Source organism: Pseudorca crassidens, chromosome 6, assembly GCF_039906515.1.
Source record: "Pseudorca crassidens isolate mPseCra1 chromosome 6, mPseCra1.hap1, whole genome shotgun sequence".
In the NCBI taxonomy this organism is placed as follows: domain Eukaryota; kingdom Metazoa; phylum Chordata; class Mammalia; order Artiodactyla; family Delphinidae; genus Pseudorca; species Pseudorca crassidens.
Window position 1 is genome coordinate 96890815 of NC_090301.1, and position 6351 is coordinate 96897165.

Sequence of the window (6351 nt, forward strand, 5' to 3'; positions counted from 1 at the left end):
ACAGAACAGAACAGGGTCTCAAATTTAGAAAACCAACTTATGCTTGCTTAAGGGGAAAGGTGAGTTGGTGTGCTGCATAAAACCAGAGATTGAAATGAGCACAGATAAAGTTCCTTAAGCCAAATATGGAATAGACAAGAGCTACTCCTTGCTCAACGAAATGGACTCAACACCGCATATTAAACGCCTAAGAATGTACCTGGCTAGTAAGTATCTTAAAACCTATGGATTGTTATGTCTCCAAAAGAGAATCAAGCGTGTGTACAGGGGCATAAACGCAGCAGTGATAGGATTGGAGAGGTTCGGTGAGCAAATGAAGACCCTTTGAAGTCATATTGCATGGTACCCATTCCACGGGTTTCAACCCTCCAGGTTTAAGGTATTCTTCCTTCAGCTAAAACATGCATGTGGAACCCAGAGTATGATCAACCATGTGAACGGTAAACGTGTTCAAATATGTCTCAGGTTTCCTCCCCTGGTACTCGGGTGCAACATTCCAGATGCTTTACTAACACTCTCCCCACTTGGAGAGTCAGCGCCTTTAACCTCCTGTTTGGCCCAGTTTGCAATTTCTGCGGAAGATGAACAGGAATAGGGAGAACCAATGAGAGACTAGCTGGAGGTGTCTGGACGGGCAAATTTAACTCTCATTTCCCACCAGGAAGAGGAAATAACCAAAGGATCAGCGTGCCGTGCCGGAACGAGATTAGGGCCTGAAGCATCCTGCTGTGTTGTGCCACCTGAAAAGAAAGCGAGTTGAAGAAAGGAGCTCAGGGGCACTGTAATTCACAAACCTGCAGAGTTATAAATGACAGCTATCGTCCAAAAATATACTGAAGTAAGGCTGCCAAGAGGACTTGAAAGCGGGGCAGAATTGCAGGAAACCGATTTCAGGAGGTAGACTGGAATTGCATTGAAAGCATAGGAAAAGAGACAGAACGTCCACAATGATGCACTTGGCCAAAAAGGGCGTATGCGTTTTTTCCTGAATATATTCAGGAAAAAACACATACACCCTTTCTGGCCAACCAAGCAAGCTTGCAAAGGAAATCTGCACTACAATGAAGTTTCAATTCCCCCCGGTCAAAAGGGCCATCTGAAAAAAGTGTAAAATCCAGAAAGGCAGGACAGGCCATGGAGAACTGGGAGCCTTGTTATGCTGATGGGTGGGATGTAAGTTGCCAACAGACACTCGGGAGAAGTGTATGGTGTTTCCTGAAACATCTAAAAAACAAAGCAACAGAGCCTAGGGCACTTCCACTTATGGTCCTATAGCTTAGGGAAATGAAAATCAAAAAGACACTGCCACCCCAAAGTTTGGGACGCCTCTGTTTACAAGAACTTGTTTACCATACAAGTTCAATATCACAGAAAGTGAAAAATGGATAAAGAACTTGTGGTACTTACGTGCAATGCAGTATCACTCAGCAATGAAATCTGTGTCATCTGGCCCATAGCAGCATAGTGAGTGGATTCAGGTACGATGATTCTAACTGAAATAAGTCACACAGAAAAAGAAACATCATAAGATATCACTAATATACGGAATGTAAACTTGGCTACACAGGAACTGAATTCCAAAACAGAACAGGGTCTCAAATATAGAAAACCAACTTATGCTTGCTTAAGGGGAAAGGTGAGTTGGGGTGCTGCATAAAACCAGAGATTGAAATGAGCACATTTAAAGTTCCTTAAGCCAAATATGGAATAGACAAGAGCTACTCCTTGCTCAACGAAATGGACTCAACACCCCATATTAAACGCCTAAGAATGTACCTGACTAGTAAGTATCTTAAAACCTATGGATTGCTATGTCTCCAAAAGAGAATAAAGCGTGTGTACAGGGGCATAAACGCAGCAGTGATAGGATTGGAGAGGTTCGGTGAGCAAATGAAGACCCTTTGAAGTCATATTGCATGGTACCCATTCCACGGGTCTCAACTACCCAGGTTTAAGGTATTCTTCCTTCAGCTAAAACATGCATGTGGAACCCAGGGTATGATCAACCATGTGAACGGGGGACGTCTTCAAATATGTCTCAGTTTTCCTCCCCTGGTACTCGGGTGCAACATTCCAGACGCTTTACTAACACTCTCCCCACTTGGAGAGTCAGTCCCTTTGACCTCCTGTTTGGCCCAGTTTGCAATTTCTGCGGAAGATGAACAGGAATACGGAGAACCAATGAGACACTAGCTGGAGGTGTCTGGACGGGCAAATTTAACTCTCATTTCCCACCAGGAAGAGGAATTAACCAAAGGCTCAGCGTGCCGTGCCGGAACCAGATTAGGGCCTGAAGCCATCCTGTGGTGTTGCGGCCAGCTCAAAAGAGAGCGAGTTGAAGAAAGGAGCTCAGGGGCACTGTAATTCACAAACCTGCAGAGTTATAAATGACAGCTATCGTCCAAAAATATACTGAAGTAAGGCTGCCAAGAGGACTTGAAAGTGGAGCAGAATTGCAGGAAACCGATTTCAGGAGGTAGACTGGAATTGTATTGAAAGCATAGGAAAAGAGGCAGAACGTCCACAATGATGAACTTGGCCAAAAAGGGCGTATGCGTTTTTTCCTGAATATATTCAGGAAAAAACACATACGCCCTTTTTGGCCAACCAAGCAAGCATGCAAAGGAAATCTGCACTACAATGAAGTCTCACTTCCCCCTGGTCAAAAGGGCCATCTGAAAAAAGTGTAAAATCCAGAAAGGCAGGACAGGCCAGGGAGAACTGGGAGCCTTGTTATGCTGATGGGCGGGATGTAAATTGCCAACAGTCACTAGGGAGAAGTGTATGGTGTTTCCGGAAACATCTAAAAAACAAAGCAACAGAGCCTAGGGCACTTCCACTTATGGTCCTATAGCTTAGGGAAATTAAAATCGAAAAGACACAGCCACCCCAATGTTTGGGACAGCTCTGTTTACAAGAATCTCATTTACAGTACAAGTTCAATATGCGCAGAAAGTGAAAAATGGATAAAGAAGTTGTGGTACATACGTACAATGCAATATCACTCAGCAATGAAATCTATGTAATCAGGCCCGTAGCAGCATAATGAGTGGATTCAGGTATGATGATTCTAACTGAAATAAGTCACACAGAAAAAGAAACATCATAAGATATCACTAATACACGGAATGTAAACTCGGCTACACAGGAACTGAATTACAAAACAGAACAGGGTCTCAAATTCAGAAAACCAACTTATGCTTGCTTAAGGTGAAAGGTGAGTTGGGGTGCTACATAAATCCAGAGATTGAAATGAGCACAGATAAAGTTCCTTAAGCCAAATATGGAATAGACAAGAGCTACTCCTTGCTCAACGTAATGGACTCAACACCCCATATTAAACGCCTAAGAATGTACCTGACTAGTAAGTATCTTAAAACCTATGGATGGCTAGCTCTCTGAAAGAGAATCAGGCATGTGTACCGGGGCATAAACGCAGCAGTGGTAACATTGGAGAGGTTCGGTGAGCAAATGAAGACCCTTTGAAGTCATATTGCATGGTACCCATTCCACGGGTCTCAACTCTCCAGGTTTAAGGTATTCTTCCTTCAGCTAAAACATGCATGTGGAACCTAGAGTATGATGAACCGTGTGATTGGGAGACGTGTTCAAATATGTCTCAGTTTTCGTCCCCTGGTACTCGGGAGCAACATTCCAGACGCTTTACTAACCCTCTCCCGACTTGGAGAGTCAGTGCCTTTAACCTACTGTTTGGCCCAGTTTGCAATTTCTGTGGAAGATGAACAGGAATAGGGAGAACAAATGAGGGACTATCTGGAGGTGTCTGGATGGGCAATTTCACTCTCATTTCCCACCAGGAACAGGAATTAACCAAAGGCTCAGCATGCCGTGATGGAACCAGATTAGGGCCTGAAGCAATCCTGCGGTGTTGCGGCCAGCTCACAAGAAAGCGAGTTGAAGAAAGGAGCTCAGGGGATCTGTAATTCACAAACCTGCAGAGTTATAAATGACAGCTATCGTCCAAAAATATACTGAAGTAAGGCTGCCAAGAGGACTTGAAAGCGGGGCAGAATTGCAGGAAACCGATTTCAGGAGGTAGACTGGAATTGCATTGAAAGTTAGGAAAATAGGCAGAACGTCCACAATGATGCACTTGGCCAAAAAGTGCGTATGTGTTTTTTCCTGAATATATTCAGGAAAAAACGAATACGCCCTTTTTGTCCAACCAAGCAAGCTTGCAAAGGAAACCTGCACTACAATGAAGTCTCACTTCCCCCCGGTCAAAAGGGCCATCTGAAAAAAGTGTAAAATCCAGAAAGGCAGGACAGGCCATGGAGAACTGAGAGCCTTGTTATGCTGATGGGTGGATGTAAATTGCCAACAGCCACTTGGGAGAAGTGTATGGTGTTTCCTGAAACATCTAAAAAACAAAGCAACAGAGCCTAGGGCACTTCCACTTATGGTCCTATAGCTTAGGGAAATTAAAATCAAAAAGACACAGCCACCCCAATGTTTGGGACGGCTCTGTTTACAAGAACCTCGTTTACGGTACAAGTTCAATATTGCAGAAAGTGAAAAATGGATAAAGAAGTTGTGGTACTTACGTACAATGCAATATCACTCAGCAATGAAATCTATGTCATCAGGCCCATAGCAGCATAATGAGTGGATTCAGGTATGATGATTCTAACTGAAATAAGTCACACAGAAAAAGAAACATCATGAGATATCACTAATACACGGAATGTAAACTTGGCTACACAGAAACTGAATTACAAAATAGAACAGGGACTCAAATTTAGAAAACCATCTTATGCTTGCTTAAGGGGAAAGGTGAGTTGGGGTGCTGCATAAAAGCAGAGTTTGAAATTAGCACAGATACTGTTCCATAAGCCAAATATGGAATAGACAAGACCTACCCCTTGCTCAACGTAATGGATTCAGCAATGAGGTATCACCTCACACCTGGTAGAATAGGCATCATAGAAAATCTACAAACAAAAAATTCTGGAAAGGGTATGGAGAAATGGAACCCTCTTCCACTATTGTTGGGAATATAAATTGATACAGTCATTATGGAGAACAATATGGAATTTCTTAAGAAACTAACAATAGAATTACCATATGATACAGCAATCCCAGTACTGGACATATACCCAGACAAATCCATAAATCAAAAAGAGACATTCACCGCAATGTTCATTGCATCACTATTTACAATATCGAGGTAATGGAAGCAACCTAAATGCCCACAGACAGACGAATGCATAAAGCTGTGGTACATATATAAAATGGAATATTACTAAGCCATGAAAAGGAATGAAATTGGGTCATTTGTAGAGACGTCGATGGATCCAGAGACTGTCATACAGAGTGAAGTAAGTCAGAAAGAGAAAAACAAATCTTGTATATTCATGCATATATGTGGAACCTAGAAAAACTGTACAGATTAACCATTTTGCAAGGCATAAATAGAGCAACAGATGTAGACAACAAACGTATGGACAACAAGGGGGGAAAGCTGTTGGGGGAGTGGTGGTGGGAGGAGTTGAGAGCCTGGGATTGGCATGTATACATTTATATGTATAAAATAGATAACCAATAAGAACCTGCTGTATAAAAATATAAAATAAAATTCAAAATTAAAAAGAAATAAAATTTAAAAAATAAAACAGAAAAAACAATTATTCCCTGCACATACATGTATTTATATGAATAATTTATTTCCATGCTTATATCTGTAAATACAAAAAAGAGGAATAAAATCTACCTTGAACCAAAAACGAAAAAGAGAAAAAAAAACACAGAACCCACCAGTTACACAGAGGAAAACCGTATCAGGGCACTTGCTCCAGTTGTAAACAATTCTGAAGTTGGTCAGTGGTGGGGAATCGTCTCCCATTCAGCCAGCAGCCCCCACGCAACAAGCGTCCTCATTGCAAAGCTGGGGCACCGTGCCAGGGCATCTGTGAGTAAACGTGAGCTGAGCCCCAGGCCAGTTGCTGCTGAACTATTCCCACCCGTCCCAGGTAAAACACCTGAATATATACAAGGACTTGAAAGCCTAGAGGAAGGGCCATGGAGCCACACGAGTGACAGCATGCCGGCCGACTTGGTGCCTGCAGGCCAGCCAGGATGGTCCTGGCCCTGGGTGCTCTTCTGGAAGATTTCCATTTCCCTGCCTGAGATACCCGTCCTGTCCCTGCCCCCACTGCTTTTTTCCTTCCTCACCTCTGCCCAGGGAGAAATTCCAGCAGCAGGTATGGGTGACACATCCTCTTCTTTAGCAGGTGGCAGCCTGGCAACTGCTGCAGAAAGTCCAGCAGAGCCCCACTCACACTGGGCCACCCACAAAGCCGTGGCCTCTCCCTCCCTCCCACCAGCCCAGCC